Below are 8733 nucleotides of genomic sequence, written 5' to 3'. Positions count from 1 at the left end.
CTTACTTTTTTTAATAAATCTGCCCCTGCAACTGTCAATGAGATCGCTTTAATGTCATATATAACATATTAATATTTGCTTTAACCGGTGTATGATGTCATTATTAGCGCTGTTAAAGCTACAGGCCGATTCAGTGCGACAAGTCAATGACATTTCTCCTACTTGTTCGGATTCTTTCACTCCCCCCCCCCCCCCTCCAGCTAAAGTTCCATATTATTATCCTTCCCAGTTGGAGGTTAGACTGGGGTGGGCGTGGCACTGTTAGAGCCCCGCCCCATGTCCCTGGCTGTAGCGGAGCCGGCGAGAGCGGAGTGACAGAGCTGCTGCTGGAAGTCTGAGCGATTCCGTGCGTGTGTGTAGCGGGCTGAGCGCTTTGTGCAGCCGGGAGGCGCTGTCAGTGCGCAGATGTTGCTGTGACGGTAGGTACCTACCCCCCCTCTCTCTAATTGCCAGTTGTGGGGCACTGGGAGGCAGCCATGCTGGGATGCCCCTAAGGGCACTGAGTTATTTCTGGGCGCTTGTGTTTCTGCTTCTGAGCCGCAGCTGCGCTTCTCTCCCCGCTCCTTTTATAGGCAGAGCTGGATGGAGCCTCTTGCTGAGGGAGCAACTTCTGTCGCTACTGCGACTTTTAAAGTGGAGAATCCATACTAGGGACCCAGGACCTGCTTGGGCAGAGCTTGATGGACTCAGTGTCGGACTGGGGTACCAAGGGCCCCCCCACAAACCCTTACACCTTAGCCCCACTCTCCCCTTCTTTGTTCACTTTCTTTAGTCTCTTAATTACTTTTTACATAGTTATTTACAGTGTTGGACTGGGGGGTGCAGGGCCCACCTACAGGTGCCCCTACCGTCCGCGTCCCCCACACCCCCTAACCCCCCCGTAGGGGCCCCTACCGTCCGTGTCCCCCACACCCCCTAACCCCCCCGTAGGGGCCCCTACCGTCCCCCACCCCCTAACCCCCCCGTAGGGGCCCCTACCGTCCGCGTCCCCCACCCCCTAACCCCCCCGTAGGGGCCCCTACCGTCCGCGTCCCCCACACCCCCTAACCGCCCCTGTAGGGGCCCCTACCGTCCGCGTCCCCCACACCCCTTAACCCCCCCGTAGGGGCCCCTACCGTCCGTGTCCCCCACACCCCCTAAACCCCCCGTAGGGGCCCCTACCGTCCGTGTCCCCCACACCCCCTAACCCCCCGTAGGGGCCCCTACCGTCCGCGTCCCCCACCCCCCCCTAACCCCCCGTAGGGGCCCCTGCTGAGCCTCCCTTACCCCCCCACCGCAGGGGCCCCCACTGAGCCCCCTAATATCCCCCCTGCAGGGTCCCCCACCCAACATCCTCCCCTGAGTTTAATGCGTCAGGGGAGGAATGGTCAGCCGGGGGAGCGCCGGCAAGGGTCGGGTCTGGGCCGCCGGGGCCCACCGGGTTTTGTCCCAGCGGCTTAGTCCAACCCTGATTATTTATCCTTTCTTCTGTTTCTTTTCATATAGAATTGAACAATGACCATGGTATTGTCACACAAGGCAAATGGTTGGGTGAGCAGGAGGGCCCACTGACACCTGGGCCCTCCGGGAGTTTTCCTGGTATCCTGATGGGCCAGTCCGACACTGTATGGATTACAATATAAGGCAGCCTATCAGCTCTACCAACCAATTGGCAATTGTACAAGGGGCAGCTGGTAACTAATCGGCAAAGGATAATACAAGATGGAAAATAAAAGCAAAGACCTAATTGGTCACTGTCAGTAACAGCGCTGGCGCTTATTAGACTCCATCTTTGTAAAGAGTTCTGTGATAAATGGATTCCCATTGTACTGTCCCACAGTCAGAAATATCCTGCTGGGTCCTGAATAGAGAGAAATGGTGTCTGGTCTCTGTAATGCGCTGCAGAATATGTCGGCGCTATATAAAGCTAGGATAAAATAATGATGATTAAATAACAGGAAAGGGACTGACTTACACCAATAAATAGGGAATCCCTATACAGATAACTGTATGTGCTGATATTGGGGATATTACTTATTATTTCACTAATAGACTAAACACTTGCCAGTTTACTGACGCAGCCAGGTACTGTAGTTGCTGTTGAACTACTTCTCCCAGGAAGGGTGCTGGGAGTTGTTAGTAAGGCAACAGCTGCAGGGCTGGACATTCTTGCATTATTTTGTAACTGTAGCGCTCGAGCCGTCAGTCAGGATTTGCTTTATTCTCATGCTCGCCCCCGGCCTTCATTTAACCCCCTGTCTCCTTCTCTCTACCTAAATACGTTCTTTTTGTAATACATGGGGGTTTTATGTCATAAATATCCCATTCTTAGATATAGATAGGGAGGAGGGGCGGCCTGCATTTCTTGGGTTTGGATAGTTTGGAATGTACCATTCTCCTAACCATTTTGGGTAAGATGTAGATTGTAAGCTCTTTTGGGCAGGGCTCTCTTCACCTATTGTATCGGTTATTGATTGCTTTATATGTTACTCTGTATGTCCAATGTATGAAACCCACTTATTGTACAGCGCTGCGGAATATGTTGGTGCTTTATAAATAAATGTTAATAATAATAATAATAATAATAGTAATGTAAATGACTTTATCAGTATGGCAGCTTCCCGTACAAGGGCCCCAATATCCAGGGGAATTGTATAGAAATATAAGTGCAAACTGAGCATACTTGTAAGTAGGATATATCCCCCCCCCACCCCATTAACATTGCAGGGTTATTTATTAATCAGTTTAATGAGTAAGCGCCTAGAAATCTGTGCTTAATGACTCGTTTGTACAGAGAGTTTCCTCCTGCCCTACCTTCCCCGAGGGCGTCAGCGATCGTTTTCCCCCTGGCTGCTAATGGGTTAATTGTGCCTTCGGTGCTGGGTTTGTGCTACTGGAGCCCATTTGCCATTTCCTCACAGATCAAATGTGCCCTTTGTGTGTGCGACACTCCCTTTTGCTAAACATCACTTTGGCACTAGGCTATGGGGCGACCTATCGGCCGGGAGTTGGTATTCTGCTGATAAAGGGCTTATCAATAATTTTCTTTCCTCTTCTTATTGTAATTTGTCCTTTATTTTTCATGTTGGCGGCTGAGGTGTGCATATAGTGTATGGGAGATTGTAAGCTCTTTTGGGCAGGGCTCTCTTCCCCTCTTGTATCGGTTATTGATTGCTTTATATGTTACTCCTTGTAGATTGTAAGCTCTTTTGGGCAGGGCTCTCTTCCCCTCTTGTATCGGTTATTGATTGCTTTATATGTTACTCCTTGTAGATTGTAAGCTCTTTTGGGCAGGGCTCTCTTCACCTCTTGTATCGGTTACTGATTGCTTTATATGTTACTCTGTATGTCCAATGTATGAAACCCACTTATTGTACAGCGCTGCGGGATATGTTGGCGCTTTATAGATAAATGTTAATAATAATTAAACTGCTTGGTGTGTACATTGGTTATTGGGTCCGACTATCAGACTTTCTCTCTATAGAGAATCTAGAATAAAGGGGTTTCATATGATGTAGACATCAATATTCTGAGACAATTTGCAATTGGTCTTCATTTTTTATCTTATATGGTTTTTTCAGTTATTTGGCTTTTTGTCCAGCAGCTCTCCATTTTGGTATTTTAGCAGCTATCTGGTTGCTAGGGTCTTATTTACCCTAGCAACCAGGCAGTGGTTTAAAGGAGAGATGAGAATATGAATAGCAGAGGGCCTGTATAGTAAGATAAGTAATAAAAAGTAACAAAAATAATAAAACTGTAGGCTTACAGAGCAATAGTTTTTGGCTGCCGGGGTCAGTGACCCCCATTTGACAGGGGCAGGAGAGAAAGCTGAATAATTAAAAAGCTATAAAAAATATATAATAAAAACCAATTGCAAAGTTGCTAGGAATAGGCATTCTATAACATACTAGAAGTTAACTTAAAGGTGAACCACCCATTTAAAGGGAAAATTGACCCTACAGGACAGTACAGTACAAGGGGGTGAGCTGGACTGGTGTCTGTGAGTAATGCATAGAGAAGCTATATGGCAGCTCTTACTAGAAATGTGGAGGCAGGGAGGGTTCTGTGACCCAGTAACCCATGTTATTATGCATAGCAGCCTGTTGAGGGGATATTGAACAATTAAATGCAGTATATTAACCTTTTAATTATTGGTCAGTATTGCTCCTAATGATACAAAGCTTGTTTCCATATAACCCACAAGTCTCTGGGCCTGAGGCCCAGTCAGCTCAAGGTCACAGGGGGCTGACACAGTCATTAACCCCAGACCTCCCAAAGCCACACAACAAAGGAGCTTCTCCCTCTTACCTTCGGCAAACACTGCTAAACCAACTCAAGGGCTTCTGATGATGAAGAAATATTTGGGGAAGGTTTGTTGTATCTGGGCCCCCCCATGCGCCAACAGGGGAACTCTAGGGTCCTCGGTCCAAATATTTTGTGCTGTGTGATGTTATTACAGTTAAACCATTTTACCAGCGCAGGTTTCTAGGCTATTTTGGGTTCAAGCCCCTGTTTGCTGTCCCTGTTTGGTTTAGCTTCCCCTTGTATCAAAGTGACTGATATATAATCTTATAATTCAGAATTTTAAAACTGATTTCCTTTTTCTCTGTAATAATAAAACAGTACCTGTACTTGATCCCAACTAAGATATAATTACCCCTTATTGGGGGCAGAACAGCCCTATTGGGTTTATTTCATGGTTAAATGATTCCCTTTTCTCTGTAATAATAAAACAGTACCTGTACTTGATCCCAACTAAGATATAATTACCCCTTATTGGGGCAGAACAGCCCTATTGGGTTTATTTAATGGTTAAATGATTCCCTTTTCTCTGTAATAATAAAACAGTACCTGTACTTGATCCCAACTAAGATATAATTACCCCTTATTGGGGGCAGAACAGCCCTATTGGGTTTATTTCATGGTTAAATGATTCCCTTTTCTCTGTAATAATAAAACAGTACCTGTACTTGATCCCAACTAAGATATAAATAATCCTTATTGGGTGCTAAACAATCCTATTGGTTTAATTAATGGTCTATTGATTTTTTAGTAGACTTAAGGTATGGAGATCCAAATTACGAAAAGACCCCTTATCCGGAATACCCTTGGTCCCGAGCATTCTGGATAACGGGTCCTATACCTGTACTATGTGGCTGTACTGGAACTGTAGGCTGCGACTGCACGATCCGTAGGGCTCAGACAAGAGGGAGCGCCAAGTGGTGGCACTTTCAATCCATCAGACTCAAGTGACAGCCGCTGCCTCTCAGTCCGGCACTTGAGAGAATAGTAACACACATTTAAGGACATGATAATCCCACAATTGGTCGTTATGTTTCCTTTCCTTCCATTTGCCAAGGACATTTTCCCTGGGGCATGTGGGGCCGGAGCACAGTTTTTCCTGCAGGATCACATACCTACATGAATAGCCAATGGAGTCCAAGGTTCCCTTTCTATGTTATTTTCTATGTGTATTGAAAGGCCAAGAAGTCTAGAAAATTCACCGGTATTTTTTAGGGGATTTTTGTTTATTGTGAATGGGGAGTAATTGTGAGTGTTTTGCCCAGCGCCCATTTTTTCTTAGGGTGCGTAAAAATTTCTCATAGGAGTTCAGGATAGGATATTTGCTACCGGACTACGTGAAGCTACAGTGCCATTAAACGAGAGATCAAAGGTTAGAAAAACCCACAATTATGAGGCAGTCGGCTTGGGATCAAACAGCGCAGTTGGGATATAAATTTTCCATTTACAAAAGAGGAGGCTGGTGCATAGGGGTGGGGGGGGCTCTATTCTGTGAATGGGAATATTGCATGGACAGTGATGCCCAACCTGCAAAACTAAAAGGGCCATTTACTAACCGTCAGATTTTTTTTTCTAATTCGCTAAAAGTTGTAGGGAAAAAAAGTTGCGACTTTTCAGAGATATACTATGGGGCACATTTACTAAAATCTGTTTTTTTCTGGGCTTAAAACACGATATGGTAAAAATTCAGAGTAACCACGATCATTTCTGAAGTTCTAAAATGTCTCGGCAATGCTTTTATCGTTCGTACGAAAAAGTCGCAATTGTGTTCCAAAAGTCACAATATTATCGTGCCTAAAAGTTCGTTATGGCACGAAAACCTTTCTGGCTTTGATGCCTTTCATGGGACTCAATGGCACCCGACAGATCAAACCTGGCAAAAAGATGGAAAGTGTTACCAAAGCGCTAACGAATTCCGAAATGTTCCTATTCTTTGCGCAAAGTACGTTTTTTTCGTGTAAATTTAACGAAAACCACAAAAAACTCGTGGAATTTTAACGAACTTTTTGCATACATTCCGAAATGTTCTATAAATTAGAAAAATGTTAGAAAAAATATGAAATTCTCAAAATTGTTTAGTAAATGGGCCCCTATGTCTCCAAGTGGCTAAAAATCGGAATCCGACGATTCGCCAGAGATCATGTAGAAGTCAATGGCAGATGTCCCTTCTCTTTCCTGAAAGATACTCTACCTTTTGACGCTGTGTTTTGTGCAACAGTTCTCAAGGCGACAGTTAGAAAACCTTTTTTCCAGGCAGACTTTTTCGGTTCGGATTTTTAAATAAATGGCAGATATTAATGGAAATGAGTTTAGTCGTATTTTTCAGAATGTTAGAGTTTAGTAAATCCGCCCCTTAGTCTGCCATTAAAGTACATGTTACTTTTCTAAAGGGTCGTATTTCCCCCCTAACCCCTGGGAAGCACATTCTACAGCATAAAACATAAAAGCGGCTATGAAGGCAGGGCCTCCCATAAAGAGCATCGTAGAAAACATTGATAAATGTTGATATAATTATCTGCCAGTGTTACAACATGTTTCTTTACATAAGAGCAAATTGTTGGAAGCCTTGGCAACTGCTGCGGGCACCTATTATACAGTGCATGGAATACATGTGCCAGGCTGCTTTTAACCCAGAAAGAGAGGCCGGTGTCAGATGCCAGGGAAGAGTCCTATTATGAACCCACTCTGCATAATCACCCCCATATCCAGGGTCATAGTCCTGATTGTACTTGATTATCCGCCCATTATGTGTTCCCGTTTCTCCCTGGGCTCGGCTAAGTGACTGGAATGAAATGAACCTACTTATTGTCGTTTTTGCTGAACTCGCCAGCTCCGCTGAAATGAATTTACATGGTCTCATTCGATCCCGTCTCAGGGGAAAAATCTGCCCCAATATGCTCAATTCAGACAGTGGCTTATTCAGCCTTGTGGCATTGTGTTATGTAGTTAATATGATGAGATGACTGGGTTATTTAATATATTCAGGACCCTTCTCCATGGGCACACATTTGGTTTAGCATATAACACCACCAGTACAGTGTATCCCCTGTACAATACAGGTATGGGATCCTTTATCCGGAATCCCATTATCCAGAAAGCTCCAAATTAAGGAAAGCCCGTCTCCCATAGACTCCATTTTAATCAAATAATTCAGAATTTTAAAACTGATTTGCTTTTTCTCTGTAATAATAAAACAGTACCTGTACTTGATCCCAACTAAGATATAATTACCCCTTATTGGGGCAGAACAGCCCTATTGGGTTTATTTAATGGTTAAATGATTCCCTTTTCTCTGTAATAATAAAACAGTACCTGTACTTGATCCCAACTAAGATATAATTACCCCTTATTGGGGGCAGAACAGCCCTATTGGGTTTATTTCATGGTTAAATGATTCCCTTTTCTCTGTAATAATAAAACAGTACCTGTACTTGATACAAGCTAAAATATAAATAATCCTTATTGGATGCAAAACAATCCTATTGGGATTAAAGCTAATTCCTCATGGGTTGCTATGGGTTGCTATGCCAGAGCAAAGTTACCCAGTGTTACAAAATAGGTCCTGCCGTTCCCAGCAATGGCTGCCTTTCTAGGCATGATTAGCACTTCATTTATAGAGCTAATACAAGACAAGAAACATTATATAAAATCACAGGCATTAAATATCATTTATAAATATTTTACCCATTTTGGTTTTTTTTCCTGTGGGTAATTTTTTCCTTTCCATGTACATTTCACCCTTTGGAAACAAACGTTTATAGATGCTGTTGAATTGTAGCCCATTTGGGAGTCTCTATAAAGGGTGGGTTGGGGGTAGCAACTAACAAAGTTATTTTCTTTCTGACACGTATGTAGCACTTACACAAACTGACAGTCAGATGAATCCTGTCCATCACAGTTGTCAGAGGAAACCACAAACACCTGACCCCCTGGGGTTATTGATAGACCTGGAGAAATGTGGCTTTACCTGGCTTGGCCGGAATGTTTCTGGCTGTCCTGTTGTGTCTGGTTTAGGAGTGTGGCTTGTATGATGTCTTAACTCTTAATCATTGTATGAACTTGCTCTTTTACTTAAACTCCAATTTAACAACAGCCACATATAAAAACCCCTCTGGTTTTATTATTACAGAGAAAAGGGAATCATTTAACCATTAAATAAACCCAATAGGGCTGTTCTGCCCCCAATAAGGGGTAATTATATCTTAGTTGGGATCAAGTACAGGTACTGTTTTATTATTACAGAGAAAAGGGAATCATTTAACCATGAAATAAACCCAATAGGGCTGTTCTGCCCCCAATAAGGGGTAATTATATCTTAATTGGGATCAGGTACAGGTATTGTTTTATTATTACAGAGAAAAGGGAATAATTTAACCATTAAATAAACCCAATAGGGCTGTTCTGCCCCCAATAAGGGGTAATTATATCTTAGTTGGGATCAAGTACAGGTAC

At 43.7% G+C, this 8733-nt stretch overlaps 1 protein-coding gene across 1 annotated transcript in view; it reads left to right on the top strand.

The window, feature by feature from the left end:
- The first annotated feature begins 273 nt into the window (after positions 1-273).
- The window catches only part of lypd6b (LY6/PLAUR domain containing 6B), a 41282-nt gene continuing 32822 nt past the window's right edge, over positions 274-8733 (top strand). Inside the window, exon 1 of the mRNA XM_002935292.5 lies at positions 274-419. The gene's annotated coding sequence lies outside the window, so the exon portion shown is untranslated. The remainder of the gene's footprint in view (positions 420-8733) is intronic.

This window comes from Xenopus tropicalis, chromosome 9 (assembly GCF_000004195.4).
Source record: "Xenopus tropicalis strain Nigerian chromosome 9, UCB_Xtro_10.0, whole genome shotgun sequence".
Lineage (NCBI taxonomy): Eukaryota > Metazoa > Chordata > Amphibia > Anura > Pipidae > Xenopus > Xenopus tropicalis.
The sequence above is the reverse complement of the archived record's forward strand: the minus strand, read 5'-3'. Positions and strand labels throughout refer to the sequence as shown.